The sequence below is a fragment of the Lonchura striata genome, chromosome 2 (genome assembly GCF_050655825.1).
Source record: "Lonchura striata isolate lonStrDom1 chromosome 2, ASM5065582v1, whole genome shotgun sequence".
In the NCBI taxonomy this organism is placed as follows: domain Eukaryota; kingdom Metazoa; phylum Chordata; class Aves; order Passeriformes; family Estrildidae; genus Lonchura; species Lonchura striata.
Window position 1 is genome coordinate 8,141,752 of NC_140704.1, and position 14,910 is coordinate 8,156,661.

A 14,910-nucleotide genomic window follows, 5' to 3' on the forward strand; every position below is an offset into this window, starting at 1 on the left:
CCATGTTTGCCTTGGATTCTCTGTGCTCGCATTATGCAGGAATCTTTCTTGAAAAGGACAGTTGTTATGGTTGCATAACAAATATTCAGTCATGCATATGCAGTGGTTTAAAAAAAAAAATCTTAAACTGAACTTGGCAAGATCAGCTTCGGCATGGGTCGTACAGTTGAAGAAAAACAGCCTTGCTATTGTAGCAGGAAAGCAGAGTAAGTGTGTTGTGCTTTTGTGGCTTCAAGTACAGAATCTTCCTGCCATTGTCTTCCAAAATGCTGAAATTCATAATCTGAAACAAAACACGGAGGGGGCAGGGTAAGCATGCAAATTCCTGCTGTGTGCAGCAGTGGTTACTAAAGTCTGAGACATCTTGAAGAGTGCAAGCTGAGAATGAGCTGCTAAGGCTAAGCAACTCTCATAGCAGCTCACAACTGAGAGCAAGTCTTTAATTTTACTGCACTTAAGTGTCTATTTTAGACTTCTAGAAGATGCTGCATTTTCAGTGGAAACAGTAGAATGACTTCTTGGTCAGTTTTCAGTTGGCTTAGCTGAAGAAAGGAAGGAAATTCCTTCATTAGGAATATCTTGACTATTTTAGCTTGAATAGCCTGTGTTTGTTTAAATTCAATGTAGCAGCTGAGGAGGTGTTAGCAGCTCCAATCTGATGGCCCACGTTCTCCAGGTACACTGATTTCCCTGAAACTCCATTCAAATTTTGTGAAAAGGAATTAAATACATATTTTTATGTATGTGAATATATATATATATATATATATATATATATATATATATATATATATATATATATATATATATATATATATATATATATAAGGTTGTGAGACACAGCCTGGTTTTGGAGAACTAAAGCATGATGGTCTCCTTTTGAGTCAGGAGCAGGTGTACAAAGTTTATAAAGGAAAAAAAAAAGAGAAATATTCTTCACAGCAAGTGGGATGATTTGATGTGTGCATATTCCTGCAGATTCATCCTGTGGCTCATGCAGCCTTTGGCTTTAATCATGGGGATTTGCAGGTGCTAAATTAGCCACAGGAGGGCCCATAGTCTGTTCTCTGAATGCAGCAGGAACATATTGAGATGAATAATGAAATTAGGTCTCAATTGCCTTTACTGCACATCAGAGAAGCTCCAAAATTCATGAAAGAAAGCATTACATGCTGGACTAATTGAACAAAGCATATATGTGAGAGTTTTTTGAGCGTTCTGTCTTGGCAACAGGTGAGAGCTGTGAGTGATAGTGGGTTCTTTCAGCTAAAAGACCAAGAAGGACTCCTATAGATAGATAACAGTGATTTCTCTGGACAACAAAATACCTCCATACATAGCTTGGAGTCATCTCCCTGTGTTTAAATTCTCACATTTTGCAGTGATAATGTTGTGCCTTCATGGCCTGCAAATGGGGACAGATGAATTTTGAATCCCATAAAGCCTCATGCCTGTCTGTGTGACAAGAGAGTGTAGTAGATGGTGATGATGCTTCTGGCCTGCTCCAGTTAACTTTCAAACACAGAATTCAAAGTGCATATGATAATTCCTATAAATAATGCACTACTACCCAAAAACACATAAAAGGTCAGAGCTTTACTGAATTTTACTCAGTGATTTTTTTTCTTCAGCTGCAAATTACGCCTTCTCTATTTCATTGTCTTGTTTGTGTGTTCAGTAGCTTGACTGCTATTACTTATTAAATATCAGAGAAATGCTACAGAGGTTACATAAACTTGTTGTGTTTCCTAAGAATTAAAACATCAGCTACAAATCAGCAGAAATTTAACACAGCTACAGCATTCCTTCCAGCTCAGTAGCCAGCATGGGGCTTCTCCTGGCAGCCAGGTGAGTGTCCCTTGGGTACCCCTGCCATGGTTTGGGGCTGGGAAGGGGTGGCTGTGTGTCTCTTACTCATCTGAATGCACAGGGAGTTCATCCTTTGCAAGGTATCTTAGAGCAGGGGCCAAAAAAATAAAATAAGTTAACCTGGACTCAGAAGTGAGTTGAGATCACACCCAGTGACACAAAGGCTCACTGAGATGCTCTTGGGGAAATGTTAAGTTGTTCACATGTGACCATGGAGCTCTTCAAGACAGAAGTTCTTCTAACTGTTCTGGCTATATTTTGAGTTGCATAATACTGGAGAGATCCTAGAATCATAGAAATGTTTGGGGTGGCACCTTAAGGACCATAGGGTTCTAAGCCCCTGCCATGGGCAGACACACCCACTTGCCCAGGTTGCTCCAAGTCAAATCCAACCTGGCCTTGAACACTGCCAGGGATGGGGCATTCACAGCTTCTCTGAGCAACCTGTGCTAGATAAAATCACCAAGCACACAGTTTGGGTCAGCTGGACCACTTGTTACTACCTTGACAGGCACTGGTTTGATTCTGACCTTTGAAAAGTGGTCCAAGTTGTCTGACAGTGCAATGCTTCACCCCTTCAAAAACCTAAACCACTCTTTATTATAAAAATGAAATGAGATATTTCAATTTCCAAACGTTGTTCCTCATTATTTTAATGTTGCCAAAATGTATAAGGATGTGCTGGTTTAGAAATTATCTTTTCTTTTGATTAATCAGTAATTTTTGTCCCAAAAAAAAAGGTTTTTCAAAAAATTTCTGATCACTTTTGGTAATTATCACCTTAATTATGCACCACCCTCATCAATCTTTTATTTTCTGAGCCAGGGTAGTCACTTTCTTCTTCTTTCCTGCCCTTTGTTGTTTAAACAGCCTCCTCTAGGCTTTATACTGGCTTCATCACCTTTCAGACCTCATCTTCCTCTCTGCCACCCCAACAGGGGCTTGAAAAGCAGCAGATGCCTGTGCTGGATCTGCAGGCTGCACACTGTCCTGTCTGCATTTTTTCATGTTACTCAGAGCTTGTTCAAGGATTTCTTTCCTCCTGTTTTCTTGCTCTTTCTGTCAGAAACTCTTTCTACAATAAAAAGTCAGCCTGCTGGAAGGACCAGCACTTGGGGAAGCAAGCAAGAAGCTGTGCTGCTCTGCAGAACCTCTGCCTCCTTCTGACTATTGCCTTTGGGAAGACCAAGTTTTATGTTTAAAACAATCAAAAGAACCCAAACAAACCTCAAGTTTTTCTCACTTGCCCTGGCTCAGAAGAGCAGCTTTGCAGTGCCAGCTGTGCCACTGTCATGTACTGGAGGCTGCTGGGGTTTTGAACAGGAGATGGGATACCTCAGGCTGTGTTAACTCTGGGTCCTACAAGCACCTCTTGTGCTGCTGCTGTGTTACAAAAAACCAGCTGCTGCTGGGTTTAATGCTTGGTATCACTGGAACAGATGTCATCCAAAAGCAAGAGAAGCTGTCTGTGATCCCTGAGCACTCCTGGTGTGCAGCTGACAGCCCAGGCTGGAGGGTCCTTCTGGAGGGGTCTGTGCTGCTGAGCTCCTGCACAGGACCCTGTAGCAGAGCCTGGGCACTGAGAGGGGCTGTGCTGCAGGGATGAGCAGCCAGCTCTGATTTCTCCAGGAAACCTGCTCCTCCTGGGCTGCTGGAAGAGGTGACACAAGCTGATGTAGGAAGAAGGTGCAACACATCTCCACCAGCATCCATTCAAGCCCACTCCAAATTTTACCCTGCAAGGATCAGACAGCATAGTCCAGAAATCTCTGGAGGTGCAGAGGAAATAATCCCCAAGAATATATACCCTGCTGACATACCCAGCTCTAGCAAAATAAACAGGGCAAAAATCAAAACTCCAGGGGCTCTTTTGGGCAGCAGAGACCTTGTCCAGACAAGAAGAGCTGATTTATTTCTGTGCACAGCTCTGCAGCAGGGAAATTCTTTGCATCCTCTGGCTCAAGCATATTTCTTTGCTTGGCTGAAGCACACAGACTGTGCAGTCAGTGATGTCCTCACCCCAGAAAGGATTCAAGCACAGCTGACCTGAGTGCAGCACAGGTGAAGTCAGTGGGACTGGAGATGTGCTGAGCATCACGAGCAGCTCCAAGTCTGGAGCTCTGCTCCCAGCCATAGCAGAGCAGCAGAGACTGTCACTGCTAAGGGCTGGAGGTCAGACATGAATAATCCTCCTACCAGACCTCCCACAGGTCACCTTCCAAGCACCTTCCTGCAACAATTGAGTAAGAGTGAAGAAAAACATCAGCAAAAGAGCCACCCAGTCATAAGCACCTAAGTTATCAGCTCAGTGGAAGAAAACAGTAATGGTGTCTAACAGTATAACTAATCCTGATCATTTTACTCGGAATTTTAGCAATTTTTTTGTCTTTTCATGAAGAGAAAACACATGGTATCCTCAGGGCAGTCCTGCTGCCACTGTTTAGCCTTTACTTCACCTTTACTCCCACAAGTTGTGCTGCTGGAATAAGAGTCCAACCACAGTACAAATGAGTCTGTTCTGAGCATTTTGAAGATACAACCTGGGGATTTGTGATTCTCTTGGTGGAACTCAGCTGCAAAGGATAAACATTCCCATAATTGTAAACACCCCAGGGTATTCAAAGGCACCTCTGTAGGCTGGTGGATTTGGCACAGGAGACACACAGCCTCCAAAACTGGCAGCTGAAGAGCACAGAGAAGATGTGAAACACCTCAGAATCATAGAATCACTTACACTGGAATAACATTTAAGGTCATCAAGTCCCACTGGTAAGCCAGCACTGCCAAGTCCATCACTTAAATCCTGTCCTGAGTGCCTCATCTACACATCTAATAGAGACCTCCAGGGATGGTGACTCCACCACTGCCCTGGGCAGCCTGTTCCACTGCTTGACAACCCTTAAGGAGAAGAAATTTTTCCTAATAACCAATCTAAACTTCTCCTGGCTCAACTTCAGACTGTTTCCTCTCATCCCAAACCCAAACAGCAGGAGTCTCAAGGTTTGAACCCAACCTTCAATCTCCACTAATATGGGAACCAAAGACATCCATCAGTGCTTATGACGAGAAAAACTAGGGTTTGGGGGTTCTTCCCAACAATCAAACGTTGGAAGTAGACCATGCAGCCAGCAATGCCCAGTTACCTCAGCATCATCACACCCACAACTCATTGTCATGGGAAGGGTCACTCTCCTGGAAGGTGCAGCCAGGTGAGGGAAGTTTGAATGCAAAGTTCTGAGGTCAATAGAACAAGCAGCCTCTCACAGGAGCTGGTGGGTAAGTCCCATCAGAACTGCAGTGGGATTTGGGGAAAGAGCAGCTGCATTTGTCTGCCTGGTCCTTGGGCATGTTCCACCTGCTTAATTGAAGGCAGGTCCAAGTGAGCCATCTGTTGACCTGGTTGAGGAATCAGAGCGCCCCACTAATTTAAAGATATTCTTACAGGTTATTAAAGGTCTAGAAGGAAAGGAGAGATGGATAAAAAACCACAGTAAGAAGCTTTGCCTTAGAGGCACAGGTAATATCTGTAACAGCTGCTCCACCCTATGCCTAAGCTAATTGTTAAATGAATCACCCTGGCAAAAGCAGCATTAATAAAGGGAAGCGAAGATTGAACATCTGGAAAATAATATGAAAGGGAAGAATTTTCATATTTTGGAACTCCTTGCTGGGTGGGAACTGCTTGGGGAGATGGCTCTAATTGCTTGTCTGAGAGAATGAAAAGCAAATATATTCCCAGTCTGAAATCAGCACAGTCATTGTGTATTCCTCTCTGCTCTCCTGTCCCAGTGCCACAACTGTTACAGGGGGCCCTGACCTGCAAATATCAAGACAAGCTCTTCATCCTGTGCTCCTTGGCCAGACAGCAGTGTGCACCCACAAAGGCAGTGGTGTGCAGCTCCAGCTCCTCAGGAGCTGGGTCCAAGCTCAGGAGCTGTTTTCAGCAGCCAAGTGCAAGATGCACTGTCAAAATAAGGTTATTCTGGTGGCACCAGGCTTGGTGCTGCTGGGTGGTTAGCATTTGATAAACCAGGTTTCTGCCTGAGGCTGTCAGGCTTTCCTGGCAATGGCTGTGCGGCAGGAGGGGAGAACACCAGGCCTATTGCTGCTTGCTCCTACTGTGCTTTGCAACTCTCTGCTGGATATGGGGAGCTAGAGACACAGACAATTTCTCTCTCTACTGAAGAAGGACATGGCCAACACACAGCAGAGTCCTCTGTGCAAGCCCCTGGGGATGCCTTGTCCAGCACATCAAGGAGCTCTGCAAAAGGAGCCCACACCACAGTCTGAGTCAGACCCTTCATGATTTGACACTGGAAACTGGGCTGGATGAAACTCTGGAACGTTCTTGGGTCTCATTCAGCTTTGGTAAGGAGAACCAAACCAGGATACCATGGATCTCTCTGACAGTAGGGTGCTGGGATTTTAGCACATACTTGGAAAACAGATTGTGCTGCAATACCTGTGCACTAAGGGAATCTGACTGGGCTTGGCTTTTCTGCTCACCATTTCCTGCTCACCAATTCGTCACAGAAGCAGCTCATAGTGGTCATGATTCTTGCACATTCCCTCCATTTGGTCTTCTTGATCTTCTGCCATTTTGCAAGTTCTCAGTCTCTTGTCTCAGAGGAGAATCTCCTTCACGTAACACCTCAAAGAGCCCTGTGCAGCCAGATCTCATCCAGCAGAGAGAGCTGGTTTCTGCAGAAACCAGTCCTGGGCAGCCACTTCCAGCAGGACACAGTGGGTCTGCAACAGGGACATGGAGAGGGCAGGGGAGAGAAGCAGCACTGAACCAGGGCTCTGCAGCAGGACAGGTTCACAGCTCCCCCATTTCAGCAGGAGTGTGAAAGTCTGAGCCACTTTTCTAAATAGAGCCTAGAAGTAACTCAACTACTCTCCAAACATAATGCTGCTCCCAGGCCAAGCTTGCACAGCTTTGCCAGTGGTGTGTCCAGCCCTTCCAAGCTTTTCATTTCCACCTGCAAAAGGGATGGGGAAGGTTTTCAGGATTACATTTTCACTGGTGCAAGTGAAATGCCAACCTGAGCGCAGGCAGAGCTCTTGTGTGGCACCCCACTCCTAAGGTCCCCAGCACCACCTGGCATGCCCCAAATCTCACCCCTCTGGTGCCACTGAAGGGAGGACCTTGGACACCTGTCTCTTCACTAGCTGAACACAAAACTTTCTGTAACTCCGACCTTACTTTTGGATGTAACTCAGATGTTCATTTCTGTAACTGGTTACTCCGATCTTCTCCCTGGTGCTCTTCTGGAATAGCTGTGCGTGGGAATCAATTTTGCAGGCAGGAGACCTGACACAGGGATGTGCCACCAGCTCCCTGACAGCATGTGGCACTCGGGGAGCTGTCCAGTGACACGGAGCAGGGGAGGGCTGCGTGGGTGCCAGCTCAGGGATGGAGAGGGACAGCAGCCCGGGCACCCATGGGTGCAGGGAGACAGGAATGCCAGTGAAGCACAGACAGTGCTGAGGCACGGGGAGGGTGTGGGGGGGGGCTGGGGCTGGGCAGGCGCATTCCCAAACATCCACGCAAAGGATCCTAAAGCATAATTATGAAATTTTAAAAAACAACTTGACGTTATAATTATAACGGTTCCTGGAGGAGCCGCGTAATTGAATTCTAGGGTGTCTCGCTCTCATTGCAGGCACTAACAAGAGAATGGCTCAGCTTCCCTCGCAGCCTTCCCGGAGCCCTGCAAAGCTCGGGAGACACCCAACAATTCAATTATTGTTTCCCTCTGGAAAGCAGATCATTTTAGACACGCGGCCAGCTCTAATTACAAAGGAGAGGGGGGGGTAAATTTCTTGTGTCCAAAATTATTTGAATCATTAAAAGGATTTACTTTCCGCCAGGCCTGAGGAGTTGGAGCTCTGGTGGAAGGGTGGAAAGCAGAGAGGAGCAGCGGCTCTGGCAGGAAGGAGAGGGATCCCTGCCCTGCAGCAGTGTCCCCAGGAGCCTGTGCCCGGGGTGAGCCCCTCCAGGTCCCCCTTGGCCAGGGAAAGCTGTTTTCCATGGGGAAGGGAGCCGGGGCTCCAGCCAGGGCAGACCAGGAGCTGCTCCTTCACAGGGTTTGGCAGGAGCGAGACCAGGGCTGGGGCTGGGGGAATTTCCCTCCTCCCTGCTCTCCTCGGCGATGGAAGCATGAGGTCTTTTACTCAAAAGCTTCATTATGGTGTTGTGGTTTTTCATTTTTTTTCCCCCCTCAGATTATTTTTAAATGCTCTTTTGTGGCAAAAGACAATTTTCCAACTACCATTAATTAACTCATCTGTAATGGGATTTTTTATAGCCCTCCATTTCCAGTGGTAGGAAAAGGCAACGGGCAGGAGGCTGAGCTGCTGCTCTGCCCCAGGACGGATCAGGGCACTCCAATCCTCCCAACACAACCCTTTAGAAGGGATTTTTTTCCATTTGGGCTTTTTTTATAATTTTTATAATTAAAACAATGCCTTCATAGGCTTTACAGGGGCAATGCTGCTGCCCAGTGTGGACAGCTCGGGCAGAGAAAGTGATTCTGGATGAAAGGCTCCCAGAACCACTCCATGCCCTCATCCCCAAATCCACATCTCCCCTCCTCTCCAGTGCAATGAAATGAATTCCAGCGTAATGTTTATGGTTAATTTGAAATCTAGCACTTGTTAGCTAATCCTGTTAGTAGCTTGCAAAAACAAGGGATCCCTTGTATAATCAGTAATTATAACAGGCGTTTTATGTTAAATTATATCTAATAAGCAAGACAAAAAGAGAGATGTGTTTTCAGATGGAGCTTTCCTCATTAAAAAAAAAAAAAAAAAAAAAGAGAGAGATAAAAAGAGATAAAAGTCTTCTCCATGATGAAATTATACACCTAGAGGGAAAATTACAAAAAAAACCCCAAATTAACTGGTGGGTGCCACAGCAGAGTGTCACATCAATAAGTTTGGGATGTCACAGCAGAGTGTCAGGGGGTGGGAATTCGGAGTGGTTTCTGTGCCCCTGGCAGGACCTGACCCAGCCGGCCGTGAGGAGCTGCGGATCCCGAGGGCAGGAGGAAGAGGAGGAGGAGGAGGAGGAGGAGGAGGAAGAGCGTGTGTAGCCCAGGGCAGAGTGATGCCGCCACCGGGGCCCGGTGCCCGGCTCCGCATGGACGGGGCGGGCGGTGAGCCGCGGTCCCTGCGCACCGCGCTGCCCCGCGCCGCTCCGCACCTTCCCGGGACAGCGGTGGGAGAATCATAGTGAGAAAAAAAAAATAATAAAATAAAAAGAAATTTTTTTTACATTAAAAAAAATTAAAGCCCCGTCCTGCTGCGCAGAAAAGGGGTTTGTGCCCTGAGAAGCAGCATCCCCAGCCCGGGGGGTTCCCCCGGCTCTCCCGCGCAAGCGGCCGCGCTGTGGCCGCGGGTGCGCACCCTCAGCTCCGCGCTGGAGCTCCGCGGGGCCTGGGCACCCCTGTCCGCGGGGATCCCTTCACAAAGACCCTTTTGTCTGGCTGTAGGACCACCGGCCCCGGGTTCCGTAGTTTATTGGTTGTAATGACGGATGGAAATAAAAGAAGGTAAAAGAAGGTAAAAGAAGGTAAAAGAAGGTAAAAGAAGGTAAAAGAAAGTGGGGGGAGGGGGAAAAAGGAAAATAAAAATTTTAAAGAATTAAAAATAAATTATAAAAAATAAAATAAAATAAAATAATAATAATAATAATAATAATAATAATAATAATAATAATAATAATAAATCCAAGTCCCCGGGCAGGCTGCAGCCCGCCATTCTCTGCAACTTTTTCCCTTCTGAAAATCACACTTCCATTGAACCGTCCCCTAAAATGTGACAATGTTTAACTACCGGAGTTATTGTAAATACGTTTAATCATATAGACTCTTGAGGAAATCTCCCTCCATAAACACGCAATCTCGTCCTTTAAACATGTGTATAATCAGGAAATCTAATTAAAAGCTAATCGGAGGGCCGTGGTGGGTTAATTTGCGCGGGCGCGGGCGGGCTGCGCGGCGGCCCCGGCCGCGGTGACTCCGCTCGGCTTTTCCATCCTGCCCGCATTCCAAACACCGCGTGTCAGGACGAGAGGCAAATGTTGTTTCAGCAGGAAAGTCGTAATAACAAAGCCATTTATGCAAGCACATTAGAGCGGCCGGAATCCTGCCTCTTAGTTAAAATTTTTGAGCCAGAAAATTAAAAACAAATATTTAACTTCGCAATTTGCACCCCCGCGGCTGCCGCCGCCGCGAAACTTTCCGCATGCATATGGATGAAGCCGGCCCCGCGCCCGCCCGGCCGCGGGAGATGCTTTAATGCGCTTTTAAATCAATTAATCGAGGCGCGGAGGGGCCGCGGGTGCGCAGCCCGGGGCGGCTCGGAGCTGTGCCGGGGGTGGCGAGTGCCGGCAGCGCCGCGGAGAGCGGCGGAAACTGCGCGGGGGCCGCGGCCCGGGAGGAGCCCCCGCGCTGCTTCCGCGGCCGCGCAGGGAGCCGGGAGAGAAGAGATTCCTGCGGGAATGCGCGCGGTGAGCGCGGAGCGGGGACACCGCGCAGAACCGGCCGGGGGGCGCTGAATTCCAGAGGGATGGGAATGGGAATGGGATGGGAATGGGAAGGGAAGGGAAGGGAAGGGAAGGGAAGGGAAGGGAAGGGAAGGGAAGGGAAGGGAAGGGAAGGGAAGGGAAGGGAAGGGAAGGGAAGGGAAGGGAAGGGAAGGGAAGAAAATGGAAGAAAATGGAAGAAAATGAAGGGAAGGGAAGGGAAGGGAAGGGAAGGGAAGGGAAGGGAAGGGAAGGGAAGGGAAGGGAAGGGAAGGGAAGGGAAGGGAAGGGAAGGGAAGGGGGAAAATCAAAAAGAAAAAGAAAAAGCAAGAAAGTCAAAAGAGAGACAAACACCAGGCAAGTTGGTTGACGGGGTTTGCTCTCACCTCGGCAGAGCACGGCGGGTTAGGGGCAGAGGGGCAGGGATTGGCACCCCCAGGGACCGGCTGGGCACCCCCAGCTGAGCGCCCACCCGAGCATCCCATTGCAGTGCCCGCATCTCACTGTCACCACAGCTCTCCTGCCCTGACGCCTCTCCCACCGCAGACGAAAACTCCCGCATTTATCCTTCTCTTTTTCCCTCTTTTATTTGCCAACCGAGCATCATTTCTCGGTAAAATTCAATTTAACGAGTGCAGGCTGCATCGAGCGCGCCGGGTCCTGCCGCAGCGGGACGGGGCTTTTGCCGGGGCCATTGGTAATTGCAGCTTTTTGGGGGATTTGGGAGATCCTCAGCATCGACAGCCACTGAGTGTCATTTCCTTGGCTCGCTGGGGAAGTATGGGGAAGTTATTTTTATTGATGTTCTCCTGGTAGATTGTTTTGGCAGTTGCAATTTCCGTGTGACATATCCAGACTCTCCTCCGAAAATCGCGAAAAAAAATAAAAAAAAAAGAAAAAGTAAAAGAAAAAAAGCGCCTTGACATTTATCCCCAGCTACTGCCGCTGCTCAGTAACGTTTAATTACAAAACTCGGCTGCGATGCCAACCTGTATCGGTCATTAGGAACCTTTCTTAAAATCTTGTCAGCCTGCAATGAGAAACAGATTTAATGGAGGCAACCACATAGATCTTGGTCTGCCAGCTGAAACTGAGACTAAGCAAAAGAGGATAGAAATGCCAAAAAAGCCACCACATTCCCTTCCTAGCAACCAACTCTTTCAGTTTTTTACACATTTTTTTTTTTTCCCATTCCTGCTCTTCAAACTGCCTTTGAGAAACTGGGCAGGATCTTTATTTTTAGAAGGTGTTTTGGGGAGGGAGAAACAAGTTTTGTCCGGGGGTGTCGCCTGCGTCGGTCTGGCTGGATTTGTTGGTTGAAGTTTTGGAGAAAGAGGCGATAAGAAATAGAGACGGCCCATGGCGACCCCCCCGTGTCCCCAGCCCCCTGCCCGGTGTCGCGGGTCCCCTCCCCGGGACCCCTGGTCCCGGCTGTCCTTGCAGAGAGGGGACGCCAGGGGGCAAGAGGCGTTCACAAAGGCTGAGCCCTCCATCCCTCCATCCTTCCATCCCTCCTTCTCCCCATCCCTCCATCCTTCCACCTCTCCATCCTTTCAACCCTTCACCCCTCCGTCCTTCTCTCCCCTCTCTCCCACGAGGAGGTTTCGCCGTCTCACGACGGCAAAAGTCGTGTTTCTTATTAAAAACAAAAGGAAAAAAATAAATCCCGCGGTAGAAGTGGTCTGAATTCCCAGTCCCCCCCAGCCCTACCTCCACGTGCACCTCGTGGGCACAGCAGCGCTGCCTGGCACGCAGCACAGCCAGGCGGAAACAATATCCAGCAGCCTTGTCAGGAACGGCAGAGTTTATTTAAGCCAGCTATTAATCCTACTTACCTTGCTGCTATTTGGACCTAATCCTATTTCCTCTGTGCATTATAAGGACAGTGAAACGACACATTTTTGTTCTGCTGGCGGATGGAGGCTGGCTGGGAGGAGCACGCCGCCGGTGCCTGGGCTGCCGCCGGAGCCGGAGGAGCGGGATGCGCTCCGCGGGCAGCAGCAGCCTCCAAAGGAAATCACTCAAGGGAAACTTCGCCAGAGACAAAAAAAAACCCACATTCAATTTCCTGACTACTGCTTTCCTGCCCGAGTTATTTATTTTGGCAACCGCACGTTCAATAAATGAAATATTCAATCAACTGGTCTCCGTGCCAGCTCATATGATTCTTTCAGGAGTCCACTTTTTTTTTTTTTTTTTTTTTATTTTATTTTATTTCAGTCCTTAGATAAACTACAGGGAGGGTTCCCATATCCCAGCTTTGCTTGGCAACTGATGCATTACATGGCTTATGAATTTTGCAGACAATGAACCCCAGTGTGGCTGAAGAGGACTGTACACACATCATCTACGTGCCATTTCCCAGGCACCATAGACAGTAGGGCATAAGTATCACTTATTCTTTCATCTTTTTTCACACCTTTTCCTTCCCCAGACTGCCCCAAACACTGAGTTGGGATGTGAAGCTAATGCCAGAGATTTTGCTGCAGAGATGGAAACCACTTAAAATAATCAGACGGCAAAATACCAGGCTCACCCCCGAGAGCAGCATTTGTAATGCTCCTGCCTGGCATTTTATTCCTGGCTTTATCTCCCCGTATCACACAAATCCATACACTGTGTATCATTTCTCTTTGAAATGCCATGAACTTGGTGTTTTAAATCGAACCAGCGTTTTTTTTTTCTTCCTTCCTTTTTTTTTTTTTTTTTTTTTTTTAAGGTGCAAAACAATGGAGATTGTCAGAGGGCCCCGGGTTGAGCTTTTCTGCGTGTTCACAAAGCGTTAAAGCTTTATCGAACAAACCGGCTCTGTCTGACCCCGGCCAGACAAAAGGCAAGTTCCATTTTGCTCTGCAGAGCAGAGGGGCACAGAGGGACACAGGGAGGGATGTACAGTAGGGCTGGGTGGGCCACGGGCTGCCCCGAGGCAGCTTTGGGATGTCCTGTCCCCCAGCCACCACCCTGGTGCTGCCAGCCCCGGTCCTTTTGGAGGTGCTCGGCCTCGTGCAGGTGAGGGGCATGGTGCCAGTGCAGCCAGGGAGCAGCCAGCCAGAGAGCTGGCATGGATTTTGCCAGCTCAGCCACGGGTTTTGTGTGGTGTTGTGCTGCATTTAGTGCTGCACACCCACCTCAGCCAGCCTCGCCTGAATGGATGTCCACACACCATGAGTGGTCCTGGAGGGTTTGAATTTTTCCTTGAGGCTTTGCACAGAGCAGAACCATTCCATTGCTCCTAAGGTTCACATGGATGATTTAACATTTCCATAAGGTTTTTTCACAAATTTTGAATAACATGGGAACTTGTTGTTGTCCTGGAGTTGGGCAGCACCAGGGAGGCTGGGAACAGTGGCCAGGCATTAAAGGGAGAAGTGGTCAAAGAGGTAAGAAATGGTCAAAATAGTCTTCTGAGGAACAACACGAGCAGGGGGACAACTGGAAAAGACTGGATCTGTAAATGCTGGTGTCTGGATGTGGGCATCTACATGAGCCTGGGCTCTGTGCTGCCCATCTGAAGCCTCCTTGACCTCCAGCTGCTGGTGTAGAAGAGCACTGGTCTGTTGTAGGCACTTGGTGACATCTACTATCACCACAGCAGTGTCCCAGACACCATTCCAGTGGCACCAGTCTTTGCTAACCTCACCTCTGCTTCACTCACACATAGAGCTCAACGTGGAGACACTGGGTTAAATCCAGCCTAGTGTGTCTGCAGCTTTGACAAAAGTTTGAGCACTGTTTCTACCAGCTGCAGCAGCAGCCAGGCAGCAGATGAGTCAGTTTATTGACAATCACCATGATTCCCATCAGCAGAGATGTGTCTGGAGCACCATGATGTTGAGCAGTGTCAGGCATTTATTTCTGCATCTGCTTCTCCTGTGGGAGGACGAGCACAGAGACATCCTTTGCTGACACCTGGAGCTGAAATGGCCTGCTCAGGAATGGGTGGGAGAAAGCCTCACCTCCTGTGTGTTCACCAGCTTTGGGTGTTGCTGGTGAAGGCCACTCTATCTCTCCCTTGGGTTTGGGTATTTACAGAGACCCTCCTGCCCTATGCCCGCCTCTATCCCACAGGCAGCAGACCAATGCCACAATAACAGAGACCACCTTTCTGCAGGTATATCATGTTCTCACAGTACCAAAGCACCCATAGGTTTCCAATCCTGCTCATAGAATATTAATTTCCACAGAGGAGGCCATGACTGTGCTCGTTTTGGGGTTTGTTGAGCGCTGGGTAGCAGGCTTGGGCTGCTCACCCCCCCCAGCAGTGTTTTGCATTACTTGTTAAGGGAAGCTGGCACTCAGTTCTGCTGTCAGTGGAGATTTGTAAGCCTGATTATATTCCTAAGCATATGTTTGGAAATGAGAAGCAGCTCTCAGAAGTCAGAGGAATTGCTCTGATTGCAAATCTCAAGTCAAGAGCAGGGAAGCCTGGCTGAGGGTCTGAGCTCCCTCTTGGAAGAGCCACAGGCAGTGAGTAACAGCTCTGGCTCTTCCCCACTTGGAGGCAAAGTTGA

At 48.3% G+C, this 14,910-nt stretch overlaps 1 long non-coding RNA gene across 1 annotated transcript; it reads left to right on the plus strand.

The window, feature by feature from the left end:
* The first annotated feature begins 10,165 nt into the window (after positions 1-10,165).
* On the plus strand, positions 10,166-12,539 carry LOC144245899 (uncharacterized). Its single transcript, XR_013339467.2, has 2 exons — positions 10,166-10,384; positions 12,281-12,539. It is a non-coding gene; the product is annotated as an uncharacterized LOC144245899 (long non-coding RNA).
* The last annotated feature ends 2,371 nt before the right edge of the window (positions 12,540-14,910 follow it).